Genomic DNA, 18,453 nt, shown 5'->3' on the forward strand with positions numbered 1-18,453 from the left:
AAGAATCAGACTGCATTGCTAAAACACACTCTTGCTAACACTAGATATTACGTCTCCAGTCACTTTTTGTTATTGAGAAGATCCTGGACAGGCAGAACAATGTAGGTACTCTCAAAATTACTCCAGCTTTCACTCTGGATATGAAATTTTCTCCTACACCGTCCCTTCTGTACACTTGAACCCTGGGTGAGTGTGAGGCTTTCAGAATAGCAGTTGTAATTTTTTCAATATTTTGCAGAGTTAATGCAATTTTCCCTTGCAATCATATGTTGAAATCATAGGTGCATGAGAAACCTGTATTAAACATTTCAGAAAACACCATACTTTTTAATAGCAATCTATTACTGTAGGCAGAAGTGAAAACCAATACTAATATTCAGACCTGCATGGCAATTATGGTATCAAGCTATTTCAACAGCAGAAATTTACCGTATTTTTCCCTTAGAAGGAAAACTATAACAATTCTGCTATGCCAAAAAAACTCCCAAAAATCCAAAACAAAACCTGAAAAAATACAAATCAAAAATACAAACAAAACCAAGTACAACAAACATACCCACCATAACATCAACAACAAAATCTGAAAGGATCCCTCAGTATGAACAAGAAGAAGAGGAAAACATCCTTAAGGTTCTTTGAGGGTTTTCTAAGTGTTCTGATAATCGAGCTGCATTCTCTTTTATGTGTGGAGCTGAGGAGTATGGAGCAGGGGAGGATTCACTTGAGAGCAAAGGAGTGATTGAGCTCTTTAGCAGATTAACACCTCATAACATTTTATATTTCATTATGCTATATTTTGACCCTGAACCAGATTTGAAAGGAACCTGAAATGGATCCAAATTTTTTTTTCTTCTCTCTGGTTCATGCTTGTGGAATGAATGCAGAATGTGAGACAACACTTTGCTTATTAATACTAAAGGGAAACATTCTAACTTAGGAGAAGGCTATGAAAAACTGTCTTGTAGATTATTATGATCCTGGAGAAAGCTGTTCTGCTTATTTTGCCCCAGACGAACATTGGGCAGACATGAAACCCAGATGAGAAAAAAATTCTATTATCTTTTTTTTTAACCTCTGCAAAAAAAGCAAGGATTATTGTGCCATCATAGACTCCTGTAAAATGAAACCAGCAATGTTTAAAAATTTCTCTTCACATACTTGACAGCCTAGAATTGTAAGAATCTCAGCAGGGTCACCATAAAATCATGTTCTAATATAGAAAAGGGCCAGTCAGAGAAATTTCTTCCAGGACACCAGCTGAGCAATGAAGTATTGCCTTATATTTTCCCCAAAGATTTTCACTTCAGCCACTATAATTCATAAATCATTATTATTTATTTTTATTTTAAAAAAAAGAAACAAAACACCCAAAAAACTCAATAAAACAAAACAAACAAAAAAAAACCTAAACCCCAGAACTATAAGAAAAACAGTTCTATTTTGCTTTACTCTGATTCTCCCTGATTTGTCTACAACATGAACATCTCTAAATGTCTGTCTTTTTCCTTTTATAAGCCAAAGGCATTTTACTTTTTCTTTTTTTTTCTTTTTTTTTTTTTTTTTTTCTTTTTCTTTTTTTTTTTTTTCCCCGTTAGGTCCATTGAGAACAAAAATTCATGGAAGGAGATGAGCACACAAGCTTATCTGTGTTACTGCTTTAATTCAGTTCCAGCATGAGATTTTGAAAATAATGTCACACTTGCCACAATACCCTTTTCTTTAGTTCTAGCACAGAGCAATTTTTTTCCAAAATAAAAACTGCATTACTTTTACTTAAATATAAAGCCAAAAGTGTGGTCCATCTGGCAATCTGTGTTCAGGCTTCCAAAGTATCAAAGTAATTTCTGGGGAGGTGCAGCAAATCTCTGAAAATTATTGCTAATGTATTGGAAATAATCTCAGAAATATTATTTTTCTCCTGAAAAACAAAGCATAATCATCCCAATGGAAAGCCACCATCACTAATTCACAGACCATTAAAACTCTGTGAATGAGAAAAAGTGAAGCAAATATGATCACAAGATGAGGAGTAGGTTAACCTAGATTTATTAACTAGATTAACAACTAGATTATTAATTAGGTTAGTAAATCTTTGGTGGGCATTCTTTAAAAGAAGGCACATATTTAGAACACCTTCTATTTTCCAATAACAAAATGTCTTCTCGTTTTGGCATACCACAGCTCCATAACATGAATGGAAGTTGAATTCTTTGAATAGTTGTTAAGAGAAAAGACTTTTTCTGAAAGGATAAATATTTTAAATTAATATTAATGTGAGTTTTGCCAAATCCCTGTGACATTTGCAGCATAAGACTACAGCATATTAGACAAACACCCATTAGCACTGCAGAACTATTTAGGACAGTCACACTGGTAATGACATCCACCATCATATTAGATATGGTTAGAAAAAAATTGCAATGAAGGTCAGGAGCAAACAATGTCTGAGGAGAAAATACTTCAAATTGCTTGAAATATTCTGTGTTTGAGTCAACATTTTCATCTTCCTTTCGATTAGTCATCAATTTTCTTATTCTAACTTTATCTCTGTGTCATTGCTGCACCATAGTCCCACAAGCTGACTTTGAATGGAAAGATAAAATGTTAATGCAGATTTTCTTAAGGACTTCTCTGCTGTAGATAGTTTAACATCAGATAGAGCACCTCATTTTTTTTTCATGTCAAATGTGAACCAGGGAATACCAAAAATGGGTACATTTCTCCAGAAGGTAAATGCTGAGAGTGTTAAAAGAATATACTGCTTCACTAAACCAGTCATTTCATGTATCATGTCCAGGCATCTCAAGAGTAAAAGACCCTTGAGACAGTTCAAAGTTTTGATCTTATTTTATGGAGATTAATCGATTTAAAATGCATGCCATATATGCATAATGAGTCAGATTATATTTTATTATTTTTTGAAGGACAAATCAGACTTCTCCTTATAATTCTCTTCCAATAGTGTCGGAGTGTGAAAAACAGAGGCCTCTCTGAGTCCCTCAAAGAGAGAACAGAATGCAGGCTTTTAATTAAAACTTTCAGAGAAATTAAAATACATTAAGCCACACAGACATGAAGTAGAAGCGTAAGCTTTAGTTTTAAGTAAATAAAAGAGCAAGCTTCGGTGAGAGTTCAGAAACTTAGCTCCAGACATAATGAAAACACAGTAAGAACATTGCTTACATTCTTCAGGTAGAACAGGTAGAACTATTTGTATAAATAAATAGAGCTGCACGTGCAGGTTATGCGTAATGATTAACATTACTTTCCTGCTATAGAACTAGAATCCTAATAGATTTAGAAGAAATGCTTCAAGTTCCTGTCTTTAGCTCATTGGGTAAATTGTAAATAAAAATCCATGTATTGGAGTGAGATCTCTCCCTCCCTCTCTCTCTCTCTCTCCTAACCACCATCATCACTGCCCAGAAGAATGGAAATACGAGCTCTTGCTGCAACTTCTGCCTTTTTTCAGGGCTTTGCACAGGAGAGCTGCTCCTGCTTATGATCAGAGGTCTATGCCAAAAACTTTTAGTACAGACTTTAATGCTTGGGACTCTTTGTCTTTGAGAGTGATGTGCCTCTACAAAAACTTTACAGCAACCAACAACTGCTCTTGACTCTTTGAAGACCTAAACCCATAGCAATCTCGACACAATAGAACTAACATTTTCATCTCATTACTGTTAAGTTAATTTTAAAATCCAACATATCTAGACAGTAGAAAGAAGAGGCATTTGTGACGCTTGGAGCAATGGAAAGAATGAAATTTTCAAGGCAAGACCTGGATTTGTAGCCTTACCTCCAGAGCAGCAGCAAAGCAGACTCTTCAGTTCACATGATTTACAGTATGTAGAGAAGACAAGAAAAACCCAAATGAATTATGGTTAAGAGCTAAAGGGGCTTACTATATCATTGATTATTATAGAGCAAGTAACCCACGGCAAATGCCCTGTGCTTGATACATTTTAAATCTCCTGTATTACTGAACTAAACATTTCCTTGACAGCATTTCTTGATTTAAAGTTGTGTTGCAGATTTTTGCTGAACTGATCCTGAGCAGTTTCTACTATAACACTAGTCACATAAACTAATTCTATGTGCCTCTTCTAAGTTGAAGAACATCTATGATGTAAAAAGTTAGGAATTTTTCCTTTTTTCTTTTCTTGTTTTTCTTTTTTTTTTTAATTTTATTTAATTTTCTTAAGAACCAGGAGGCATTTCTTCATATACAAAACGCTAGAGTGGAGCTGTGTATTTGGTAGGGAAAATGGTTGGAGAAGAATGGCCCTTCCCTAGAGGTGTTCAAGGCCCTGGGTGTGGGCCCTGCACAACCTGAGCTGGGACAATATCCATGGCAGGGGAGCTGGAACTAGGTGATCGTAGGATATGGAGTGATAATTGTTACAGTGGTTGAGGCTTATGCTCACCAGAAGGCCCTGTGGGGAAGGCACAGCCACAGGCTGGAGGGTTGGGAATTGGCTGAGGGATGAGAGGCGGCTGTGAGGAGGAGAGAGTCAGTTAGTGACAGCTGGGAGAGAGATTGTGATTGGCTGGAGGAGCGAGTGGACAGCATATGAGCAGGAAGCTGATTGGATGGTGGAATACGTTGACAGTGTGTGAGCAGGAAGCTGATTGGCTGAAGGAACGTGCAAATAGCATATGAGAAGGAAGCTTATTGGGTGGCAGGAGGCATGGGGAGCGGCACTGCAGCTGTGCCAGCCAATGGGTGCTCTTTCTCTGTTAAGGTCTGTGAGGCCTTGGTTTGGTTTCAGTTATGTCGAGTAGGGAGTAAAGGTGTAAAAAGGTGTGATTTCTTCAATAAAGAGATCTCCTTCAGACACATAAAGGGGTCCGTGTCGCTCTGTTCCAGCTGCCACAAATGATGTTTAAGATCCTTTCCAAGCAAAACCATTCTATGATTCTATGAAATTCATGTTGTTTTTAATGCAAATGTGGTTGAATTCCATTGTATACTTGTAATCTGTGAAAGCATAAAAACTCAAAACTCATTAGAAATTTTGTAACTGAATTGTAAAGAGTTTGTTGAAAGTACAGCAAATAGCAGACAAACTATTTAGTATTTCATAGATATTGCAATAAAAAAATAGTTTAAGTTTTGTACCTCTTACATTTGCAAGCCCATTTAAAAAAATATGCATATTTAACTCTTTTCTAAGCCCTGTTTATGTAAGTACCAGGAGAGTGACCTTGCCTTGCCTTCCTTTCCCTCAGAGATGGATACATGTGTGCATGAACACACATGTATTTACTCATTTACTATCTGAGGAAAAGAAGGCTTTATTCTGGCAGTTGCATGGGTCTTATACTCCATTCCTTTAATGTAGCCACAATTCAACAAGAAAGAAAACAACACTGAATACTTTAAAAATGCCACCACAACCACCAAACCCCCTAATATTCAGGCAGCAGCTGCAGAAGATAATGGATGGATTTACTTTTTATATTTTTAACCACACACACTGGATTAATTATTTAGAAACCTTAAATATATAATGCTTTCAAAGCAGGGAAATGGACCAGGTTTCTAATGATATTGACTTCCAAAGTGCTATATGGAGTGAAAAAGTATTAGATTATTAAGTATTCTGATCTTAATCTTTACATTACAGACTATCTGTGTATTGATTAGAGCACTATGTTTTTTCCTTCTAGTGAAAGCCATTTAAAGGCATCACTAGCTGCTGTTCTATAAAATGCACTATTATCTCTATCTTCCCATATAATCAGAAAGTCCTAGGGTTTGTTGTGTCAAGGTTGGCATTTTGTCTTCTTCTTTTAAAGCATGATATGTGGTTCTAATTTTCATGAAAAATAGCCTCTTTGTTCCATTGTTAAAGGAAAACAAAGATATCTGTTTAAGTGCGGCTTTGGATTTTGCCAAGTAAGAGCTGCTGTTCCAGCATTTCTCTGCACAAACTAAAAACTGGAAAGAGACTGAGTTCAAACAGTAACACATTCTAGAATAATAGAAACAGAATATTCTGAGTTGGAAGGGACTCTCCATGACCAAAGTCCAGCTCCTGGCCCTGCACAGAACACCCCGAGAATGTCTGAGCGTTGTCCATCCCTTGTGCTCTGTCAGGTTTGGTGCTGTGACTACTTCCCTGGCATGCACGTCCCAGTATTCAACCACCCTCTGGGAAAAGAACTTTCCCTAATGTCCAATCTGTTTCCAGTATGTGACATATTTTCAAGTCATTTCCAACACAATGATGACAGTCTTCAAAAAATCTGATACATCAAGATGCTCACTTACACTCTACATCTTCACGCCAAAGAACATAAAATCAAGAGTTCTAATAAAATAAAATAAATTTATTTTATTACAAGCTGGTAAGGTATTATTTATAAAAATAAAGGTACTTAATACGCATTTTTTGTGATATAAAAATAATTATACTCATTTATAAACATACTGTAACTTCTGTACAACACTGTAATTCTTCTGTTTTCTCCCACACTTAAAAAAATGTAGTTCATTCACTGAAAGCTGCAAATTCATATTAAAAATGAGAAAACTTTTCTCAGACTGAGTAAAGCACTGGAATAGACTTACTAGGGCCTCAACCACTTGAGATCTTTAAGAACAGGCTAAGCCACACCTGTCAGCAGTAGTAAAAATGTAGTTATTTCTGCTTTGGACTTTGAGAAGAGCAATGATCTCCTTTTTTTCTAGCCCTATCAAGCTATTCTGGGACAGTGTCTCAATAACACATATGCTTCAGTACCTTCTTAAATGCCAGAATTAATTGCCTAGGTTTCAAGAAGAGAGGAAAAAATCTGACATGTTTTACAAGTCTTTCACATGTAGAGTTTTAATAGTATTCCTTCCTAATGGTGTAGTTCTCCTGGTTTAGAAAACAGGTTGTAGGATTTTTCATGTTTAAATTTTCCTCAAGAAAGGTGAGCTGAACAATTGTAGAAATCTTTGCCTGTGTAGCCGAGAAGTGAAAAAATGGCATGAGAAGGATTTAGATATATCTCAGAATTTTTCTACATTATCTGTTGCTGTAGTTTCACTATACACAATAAGGAAAGATTTAGAAACCAGAAGATTAAAGATATAGTAGAAAACCTGCCAGTAGAAACAAAGTAATAATATACAAGTGCAGTGTCTCTGGGCCTTGAACTTGAATTCCATTTAAGCTCTAAAATATTTTTACAATCGATTGCCCTTAGTTTTGTAGTTTTGCAGGTTTACATTTTTGCATACAATAATGATTAGGAAAAATCTGGGAACTGAAAAAGTAAAGAGAAGGATTCCTTCCATCTGAAGTTTTATCATACATCCAACAAAAGGATTATAAAGGACAGTCCTTTCCACTTAGTTATAAATAGATAAAATACTGTGATTAGCTGGATACAGATATAAGTATGTTGGTGCAATCTTAATCCTATTGAAATCAATAAAAAAATTCTAACTTCCTGAACTAGTGATAAGATACAACTTTTCTTAATAGATCTATATTACAGACATAATTGAATGAAGAGGTAAATTTTTGAGATTTCTGCCTAAACAAAAGACTTAGTATAAAACCAAAAAAGAGACAGGAAAAAAAAAAGAAATATTTGACATCAGGCAAAACTGAAGAAATTATTGCAAATATTGCAATTTAGAGTTTGTGGGTGTTCCAATATGTTGGAGAAGATGAACGTCTGAGTCTTGTTCCTCGCGTCCACCCTGATACAAAGAATCCAGGAGTCTCCCGCACCAATATATATCAGATCCCAAATGTAATAAATGTGGAAGTGAAACAAAATAAGGGAAAATAAAAACAAAATAGGGAAAATCTACAGAAACAGTTAAATTTATAAGCTAAAAGCTTATTCAATCAAATATTACATATAGTAAAAGTCTATGGCCTCACACAGGGACCTCTGTAAGAATTAAATTTGTGAACTGCATGGAATACATTTCTGCACACAATGGACCTTCAAAGAGGTACTTAACCCAGTTCCTTGTTTTCTTAGATGAAGCAGTGCTGCTCATCTATCTCATGGCACTGCTGAGGTCTCTCTCCCCATTCATTCTCTAACAATTACTGTAGAAATTGGAGTGAAATACAGAGTATGTTGCCCCTATTTTTATTCCACTGTGTAGGCTATACATAAAAAATCTTTTCATGTATAAAATCACAACCACACAAATATGTAGGATCCAACACGATGCATCCCAGGATCCTGTAGAAGGGTCCAGCCTTTCAATACTGTGTCTCAGCCTTTCAATACTTAAAGCAGTAACATAAAGGAAGAGATTTTTATCAGGACCTAAGGTGATAGGAAAAGGAATAATGGTTTTAAACTAGATATTCCAGAACTGCAGATAGGAACATAATTATTTCAATACTCAATATTTCACTTATTACTAAATATATGAAACTAAAATGGCTTGAGAACAATTTGTTGTATGTTTTCTCTTTCCAAGTTCACGGTATTTCTGGTGATTCTGGATTTATCTCTTACATCAACTTGTACACTATTTTCAGCATTACTGTGCAATTAGATTATAATGGTATTTAAAAAACTAAATGTGTGCTGTATATAAAATTCAAACTTCCATATAGGGAATGGTTTGTCAATATCTAGGAAACAATATTAGTAACAAACATGATACAAATACAAAAAAAAAATAACTAATTGCTCTAGCAATTAGAAAAGTAAAGGCTGATAACTGTTTGTCTGTCTGTGTCTGTTAAATTTTGGGTTTAGAAAAGAAAATTAATCTTGCTCCAGAAATTTTCAGAAAGGAGAAGAAATCAGACTCTTTTTAAAAAATGGCAAATATCTAAAAGAGTGATGAAACCATTGACTTTACAGATCAGCAGCATTGTTTATGTTGTGTCTTGTTTTCTTGGCTTCAGCTCTTTTATCATCTGTAACTCAGGTATAAATGAAATTATCAGTGCTATAGATGCACTGAAAATTGATTCTAATCTTGTTCTATAAACTTTAGACAGAAGGAATCAATATGCTTATTTCATTTCTGGGAAGATTGTATACACAGACAGTAGGAAAGAGGAATAATGAATCAAAACTGATGTTTTACAAATCACTAGAAGATGACGGCAACAATTATGTCTAAAGAGGTAAAGGAAACATAAAGGCACAATTTCCTATCTAAAGACTTCTATTAGTAATGCATTAAACACATATTTCCTAATTATTTTTCTCCATTTTAACTTGTCTTTAAAGTCCTATCAATGGACGCTCATTTCCAATAGTGCCAAAGATTTAAACATAAACAAAACCATTTCAAAGAAATGTTTGGGCCAACCATTACATCTGGTCTATCTGAATTCATAGCGTATGTTCATATGATTTATATGATGTTCATAAATTTTGTTTTAATGTGTTGACAGAGGTGAAAAAAGAGTGACTTCTCTGCTGTGTTTCAATCACCACAGCCTTCAGCAACATTCATTTCACATACAAGTGCTGAAAATACAGACTGAACTTTTAAGTCTACCTTTAATCTTTCCTAAACCTGCTACTGGAAATGCCTTCATCAATTGCTATTAGCAACAGGAAGCTCAAAGTGCCATTAAAATGATTTGAAGTCTGAATATGTTAGTGTCAGGCAAAAGATATTGTTTACATTATCTACCTGAGCAATAGATATTTCCTGAAAATGGAAAAATCCCGAGACTTTGAAAATGCCTGAAATGCACTATGGTATTATATAATTTGGGCTATCAACTTGCAGCCTATTTAAGAGCTAGTAAAGCCTGAAACCCAGCACAAGAATGCCCATTTCTCCCCTAAAATTTATAATAACTTAGTTCACACAACATGGACCACTAAAACTATTGTTGCTAATATGAGAGTCACTATGACAACATGCCAGATCTTCCCACATACCACTTTGATTTCCTATATCATGTTTCTTTCCATGGTCCTTTCATTATCAGTGAAATGACAATAATAAAGGGCTCCCATTGTCATAAGAGGCTAAAAATAACAACAAATTTTAAACTAAAATATCTGGTCTGCGAAGAAAGTTTAGAAGCCACTTGAATTTGCACTTTATTATGCTATATATATATATACTATATATGGTTTTGAGTTCCTAAATACCATTTAGCATTTGAGCTATGAAGTAAATTAAAACAAGTAAACAAATACAATAAAATCAATAAAATAAGTGAAAGGCAACAATTCCAGACATTTTCTTTCTCAGAAAAAAATTAAATGTATCTATGTCAGAACAAACGCTTTTTATTTGATAGCATTAGATTACCATGAGGCTATGTAAGTTTTTAGAGAAAATACAGTTATGTGTCCTCAAAATACAGGTTGTACAAAATTAAAGCTTAGGTGCATAAGTGGCAGCTTCATCAGCTTTGCAAAAGCTGAGTTTAGGGACAGATGCTGATACTCCTGCATAGGTAGTTCTGTGTTTTGAACCTTACTCTGCAAATCACCAGTGTAAAGGAAACCCTTTTTATTCAGGTGTTGCTCATGACTGATTAAACTGACAGTAAATTAAGCTATCAAAGCATTGAGAAATAAGAGAGCTTGCATTTTTCAAGTACTTTTCTCAAAATTTACATTTTATTGTATAGCTTTCAGTCTACCAAAAGCCAAATGAGAGGCTTTGTTCTGAAGTGGTTCTGGGTATTTTTCTCTGAGTATGTTTTTCACATATGTTTTTTACATATGCTCATAATTTTGTGATTTTGAAAAGTAAGCAAAGCATTTTCATTTTTTTCTGTGTATATCAGAGGTAGTTTAGAAGATAGCTTGTATAATAGAATGTGCTAAGGGATAAAATGTGATGAGTGGCTTAGAAAGAAACTTGGAAATTAACCATTCAAAGAACAGATGTGAGGTCATGTTGGATGAAGTTTTAACTCAATGAAGTGACTCAAACTATAATACCTTTTTTTAAAAAGTTAGAAATATTCTAAAAGGTTGTCATGATGCACAAAGTTTAGGGTGATTGTAATACCTATGTTAGACATGGATTCAAACAAAACATTCTGATCTCAAAATATTTGAATTGTATAAAATTATATACCATACACTTTTGATATAGTAAATGAAATAGAGATGCAGCTCATTCTGCAGGATCGAATGAATGCATTTGTTCACTCAAGATTAATGTTTCAAAAATTTGTTCTCAAATTATTTCCATTAAGTTACTGAAACTGCTTTATTAGCAGTGCAAATACTTCTACTCTGATCTGTATTGTTTCATAACAGGAGAGGTTTCTTGTTGCTAAAATCTTATATGAAATTTGAATAATTATTGCATATTTCTCCAGCATGGAATTATTGCATATTTGTCCAACATGGAATGAGATTTTATGGGAATAATTTTCAACAGCATAAACCATTACCATATTAAGCTAAATATTCTAAAACACATACAAGTGTATTCTGAAATGGCTTTATATCCTGAACTTGTTTCACATAACAAAATAAAAGGAAAAAAAGATCAGGCTTGACTAATGAATGAAATTGTGTCTGAATGGCCAAGGTGAGTAGCGCCTGAGGTATCCATCTTCTCCCCAGCTATGTACTTTGAAATGAAAAATTGCTGGTTTTTTCACAAGAGACATGAAAGAGTACAGATGAAACATGAATCAATCACAAATATTTATCTATAGGTATTATTTACAAATTTTTTTAAGTACATTGCCTAAATGAAAGATAAACCAAAGGAAAAATCTATGATTAGCTCAATTTTAAATAAAATTGTGGTGGTCCTAGCTAAAGACCATTGATGTGTGGAAGTGGTGAAACTGGCAGTGACACAGCTAATGAAAGAACATGTTTATTTTGGGGGCTTTTTCTTTCTTTTCCTAAACCAGCAAAAAAATACAATAAATAGTGGTGGGAAGAATTCTCTTCTGCTTCACATACTGTAGCCAAAATTGTTAAGTAAGAATAAATATATAGGTTGTATATGTACATATCAACATGAGCTCTGCTGAAATGCACAAATTTTGTTTCTAAATAAGAGACATAAATCATAAAATACCGATTACAAATTTCAAAATATGAAGATACGGAAATGAAATAGTTATAGTTGCAAAAATACCTTCCTTCCTTACATCATTCTGTCAGTTGAATCAGACAAAACTATTTTGATTTTTGTGTCCACAAATAGTCTAAAAGAAGTTTTCTGAAAACAATTTGTAAATCTTCCATTATATATTGTCTTATAAACTGTTTGCTGAACTGCCAATAAGCTTAATGCGCTTTTTGGTGCAGCAGATTCACCAATTCAGATTCACACTGTTCTTTTGGATTGGATCCCTCTGGAAACACATTCATGTAGAGAAATTTAGCCTGGGACATAACATAAAATTTCCAGGGCTGGCAGATGTGTTTCAGGTATAAGGGGCAGTGAGTTTCATCTAAGGAAAATTACACAGTTCCAGTAACACATAAGATTGTAATAGAAAAAACACCTAACTTGGAGAAAAGTAAATTCATTTAGATATTCCCAAATGAAACATCTTAAAATCTGTTGTCTGATGAGGAAAAAAAAAGTCAACTCACATTGACAAGGGAAAGATTTTACTTTTCACAGAAGAGATACCCCAAAATTCTGCTAGTTATGGACAGAGGATTTCAATACTCTTTTAAACTCTCTGTGAAAAATACAGCTGAAGCCCTAACTGTAAACCCTTCTCCACCTTTAATATGCAAAATTTACACAGCCAGCAGGCTACATGTTTCTTTAGTCTGAATTTAAAATGACTGCCTTGGAAAACAGCCCAGTAATATGGGTAAAAGTTCCATCCTGCAACTGGCTACAGTTCTCAGTAAAAAGTGCTCAGTGAATAGTAGGTGAAGTAAGATTTATTTGGTTTTTTAATGCAAGATATTTGTTTCAGTAGCCACAGTATAAAATGCCTTTAAATGTAATACATATTTTTTTCACATTCAGTTTATGGAGTCTGTGGGGAAATTACATTCCCTGAGATCTCCATAAATATCAGATGTAGCAAAAATCAAAAAGGATTTATTTTTTAACAACAGACTGTGATGGCTTATTATTATAAGCTGTCTGGGAGAATATATTAATAAAATGTGCTAATAAACCACATCCAAATTCTAGGAAGTTTCAGTCAAAATATATCTTAATGGAAAAATAGCAAATCTGAAAAAATCAATTTATCATATTATAATTTACTTACAATAATTTTTTTAAAAAATAAAATGGTAGTTCTGCCTGAAACTTTATAGTCTTGTATGATGTATTAAAGAAGTCAACACCTAATTACTTAACCTCAAAAAGTCTGAGACTGGGCCCATGAGACTCAGGAACTGATTTAGAATTAAGGAATTGAATAAAAGAGGACTGGGGGGTTTTTGGTTGTTTTTCCATTTCCATTGTCTTTACAATGTATTCTATATATTTAAAAGAATTTATTTATGCCCTGAATGTTTCTGATACAGTTTCCAAATTAGGTATTTTGCTTTCATATAGAAGCAAATACAATTTGGAGTGAAATAATTTTTTGGGAGATTGACAAGAGATTGAAAGAAGAAAACAGTTGACAGCTTGTGTTTCACCTATAAACTGTGCTGGCTGAAGCCTTCTGTCCTTTTGTTCTCTTCCAAAGTCAAAAGGTGTTAGCAAGTTACTAATGCTAGATCAAATAATATTCATAGCCTGATACTTGGCTCCCATGTAATAGGGACACACACACAAAAAAATTGTCTTGGAGAAAAGGAAACTCAATAAGAAAAGAAAAACCTAACAAGATGGTACACATATTTATTACCAGAGAACAAGGTTTATAATATAATGCATTACAGTTTCACAATCAATACAAAATATTGGATATAAAATTACTTTTTGATTACCTCTGTGAAAACACAAGCTTCTCAAGTCACTCCCCACACTATTATTGATTTTACTCTACTTTTTCTATTGCATTTTAAAAGCACTTCACATTTATTCCTGAGATTCCATTCTGCTACTAAATGCTGAGGGAATGCACAAATGAAAACCAGGAAGATTTAATGGTGGAGAGGTCTGAATATTATTTTTCTTTATTCTCTGATCTTTCTAACACAGCTTATTTAAGTCTGAAATACATTTTCCTAGTCACACTACACAGAGGAACAGCCAGGATTTTCCTAGCCTTTTAACCCCTTCATTCATTTAGTGGGATTAGCCTTTACCACTCCGTAGCAGCTTTCTATCATGTGGCACTTTGCTTCCTGCCAGTTCCCATGGCAATGGTCAGGTCAGGTGTCAAATGAAAGAGTGATATACTATATCATATCTGAAAGCTGGTAAATGGGTTCTTTTATTTTTCATTTGTCAATTTTTCAAATACTCAGCAACAAGGACCACACTTCCGCCTTCTTTCCTGCAAGGTGAAGTAGAAAACTTAAAGACAAGGACAAAGACTTAGGAATATTTTTTCTGTAGCCTTTTTTTCCTCATTGACTTAGGTATAAACATATAAAGAGTTACTTTCAGTTTAGGGAGTGGTACAAATTTCTCTCAATACCTACCGGTTGGTGAGACCAGTGTGTGCATCTTACTATTTTTTCTATTATCTTGAACATGCCAATGTTTCTAGTCAGTTGCAGTTCTGGTATTCACTTTAATTATCATATGTTTTTATAATGCATATCTCACTGGATATTGCTGAAAAAATATGCAAAAGGATATTTGTGCAAATATTAGTTAGCACAGTATTGGAAATCTCTCTTGGAATGAAAGAGAATTATTATTTATCAAGCATCAGCACAATGCCCAGGCTAACAGTAAGAACTACTACACTCAGTTAGACATACAAGGGAATAGTTCTTAATAGAACAGAGTGCAGTTCATGACTCAGAGGTAGTAGTCCTACTCTTGCAAAAAAATGAATTACACAATGATGAAAATGGGAAAAAAAAAATTATTTCAGGAGTGATGAGAAACAGAGAAAAATATAAGAAAACCCTCTGGAACACATGCCCTAATCAATCTTGTATCTTAGAATCTTGAATTTCAGATTTCTAAGAACAGAAAATATGTTTTCATTTTGTCTGAAAGAGCAAAAATACTCAGTTTTTTTCAAATCCAAGATTGTATCCTTAATGTTCATTTTTATTCTTGATCACCTGTACAAGACTACCATTAAACTTTGGTGAAAGGTGCAGTCTGTTTTGGTACTGATTTGTGTTGGAATTTTCCATCATCTGATCTCTATCCTGCACTAGTATTCCACAGTAATTTTTAGAAGCAGTTTAAGTGAATGTGTATAGATGAGAGAGAAAGGCACATACTACAAAAAGTAAAATATTCTTCACTGTTTTAAATTCAGTTTAATTTTTCTAATGAGTACTAATTAATTATGGACTATGTAATCAAATATATTTTTCAGAAGAAAATAATACTTTACATGTATTTTTAAAGTGCCTGATTTTCTCTTGTAGTTCTCAACTACATCTTTAGTCTGAACAGTTTTCCATCCCAATTGAAAAAAGAGAGTGTTTATTTGACAGTGATAGAAACATAGTTTCTAAAATATTGAAGCATTCTTGTACAGTGGAACTGCATCACCAGAACAGATGACATAACTAGTTTTATTAAAATGAGTAGATGTTTTCACACAAAAGCTTTTCATTCCTAGCCTTGTCATATCTGATTGAGAGGCAAGGACAGATGGAGATATGAGAGAACAAAGATGTCTAGATACCATCATAACAAGGTTTGTGGCAAGAGGCTGAAATAGCTTCCATTTTCTGATCTCATACCAGTGAACACTGAGGGAAAGTGTGATTAGAGTCCTCAACTCAGAAGGTGAGCTGCCTCAAGGCCAAGAAGAATCACCTGTTCCCCATGATGACAGAGTGTGCAACGAAAAGCAATAGGTTTAAATTTAAATTCCAGGTGAGATTAGAAAAAAAAAAAAACCTGTTTGTGATTAGGGTGAGTAAAGTACAGGACATTTCACAGCCTGCCATGCACAGCTGTGCAGTCTAATCCCTGGAAATTTTATGTGCAGCCTAGCAGCTCTCCAAAATCTTGTCTTTGTTCTTTTCTGTCGGAAGTTGATTGAAATAGGTGCAATCCTTTGTTTTGGTCAGGACAGCTGACCAAAAGGTGAGATGTGCTCTGAAGTTAGGGAGAGCAAATTGCCATTGATTTTTGAAATGCTGGAATTCACTGTTTTATCTTCTCCATAATAAGAAGGGATATTGAATTGTATGTTAGTGTAAAGCTGAACTTAAAGTATTCACTACTGCTGTACCTCTAAGAAACTGGGTTTTAGCATAAGACAGCATTATGGCTTGTCTATTTTTACTATTGATAACAGATACTTTTGTCATTATTGTTCATGTTCACTGGTGTTTTTTTCATTTTCTTTGGAAAACTGGAGACAGACACAAATTCCCAGTATAACAGCTGTGCTATCTGGCAGCTGATGGAGTGGCATTATAGTTCAATATTAACTTCATTCATATTTTATACATCATCTGCCACTGTAAATCAGGAGTAGGGTCTTATAAAAAATCTTACTCTTTCTCTTTTTTCACAATCCTTATTTATGGTTGGTTAATTTTTTTAAGCAAATACAATGATGAAAATATTTAGGATCTCTGTAATTATAGTGTCTTTAATAGGTGAAATTATAGCATCTTTTATCATAAAGGAGTAAAAAAATAATAATGTTTTGAGAACAGAAAATATTTGATAGAATAAATGTAGAATTGGAAGTTTATATATTAAAATATTAAATAAATACTTTAAAAACACCTAGTAAGGAAATATTTGCAGCCTTCTCTTCTTCTCTCTTGCTCTAAAATCTGAGGGCATTCATCACCTTTTCATTAGTTAATACTCCTACCTGTTCCAATATCTGATCAAAATTTGAGTAAAGGAAATAGACGTTATTCTCTGATTTAAAGTGACAGTGGACACTAGAAGTGTCCACTGACAGATTTACCAGTTAAAATCAAAGCAAAGTGCTTATCACAGTGAGTGAAACATGTCCTCTGTGTCTCTGATCACCCTACTGTGTGGCTGCTCAGTGTCAGGCTGAAAGTCCTATTAGAGAAGATCCAATCACATTAAAGAAATGGATAAAATAATGTAATTAGGATATCCATTACAGTGCTTGTTTCTCCTGTCTTGCTTTGTTTATATCACTTCTCACTTGCATTCTAATTTTCCAGCCTTGAGTGCTGAGGTCTCTCCACGTTTAATAAAATTTGCTAAAAATTTCCAAATCTCCTCAAGTAAGCAGGCCTGCTACAAATTCAGTTCTTTCTCCCTTAAATTTAACAGCGGTAAAATATGATTTGTACTCTGACAGAGTAAGCATTTGCTCTATCAGAAAGCATATTAGTGTCAGTGTGTCTCAGCATAATGTGCACCAGCATCAGAGATTGTGACTAATTTGTTCTGCTATTAAGTGAAAGGGAAGTTTATTTCAGTACATAGATATGGAACACCATGTTTCTTAGGAACTACTTTGTTGTCTCATCCTAAGTTTGTGACAGTCTGGGAGCTTTCAGTGCATAAAATTATATTTAGAGGAAAGCTTGGGTTTCACATAGAGAAGACAGATAAAATTGTGATAAACAGGAATTCTGCAAGAACATTACAAGAGTTCATTACCATAAACTCACATAAGTTTTACAGTCTTTTCTTTTGCCTTATCTCTTCTCACTCTGGTATATAGAGGTAATGGAATTGGAAGATGAGAGACAGTTTTTGTTTGTGAAGTTATTTTGATTAAACCACACAGAATCATGGAATGGTTAGAGATTGGAAGAGTCTCTGAAGGTCCTCTAGTTTCGACCCTCCTGCCATGGGCATCAACACATTTCACCAGGACAGGTTGCTCAAAGCCCCATTCAACCTGCCCTTGAACACTTTCAGGCATCCACAGCTTCTCAGGGTAACAAGTTCAGTGCCTCACCACCTGCATAGCAATGAATTTTTTCCTAATAGCTAATCTAAGCCTGCATTCACTTTAAAACCATTCCCACTTGTACTGCCACTCCATGTATTTAAAGATCTTAGCATGTCCTCCAAACACATCATCAGACAAAGGAGGACTGTTTGGGGATATGAAGATTGGGGGCAGCCTTGACCACAAATGACCATGATGATATTTGGCATCCTGTGTGGAGAGAGCAGGGCAATAAATATGAGTACAATCCTGGACTTAAAGAAAGACACCTTTGGCTTCCTAAAGGACCTACTCAGAGGAATCCCATGAGTCTATAATGTAGGTGAATCCAAGAGATCTGGTTAATATTCAATTATCACTTTCTCCATGCTCAAGATTAAGGTTCATCCTCATCAATAACACACCAAGCAAAGAGGGCAGGAGACCTAGGTGGATGAGCAAGAAACTTCTGATAAAAACAGAAGGAAGTTTATGAAGTATGGAAACAGGAAAAGGGTGTCTGGAAGGAGCAAAGGAACATTGCCAAAGTATGCAGGGATGTGACGGAGGTGGC

Source organism: Oenanthe melanoleuca, chromosome Z (assembly GCF_029582105.1).
Source record: "Oenanthe melanoleuca isolate GR-GAL-2019-014 chromosome Z, OMel1.0, whole genome shotgun sequence".
In the NCBI taxonomy this organism is placed as follows: Eukaryota; Metazoa; Chordata; class Aves; order Passeriformes; family Muscicapidae; genus Oenanthe; species Oenanthe melanoleuca.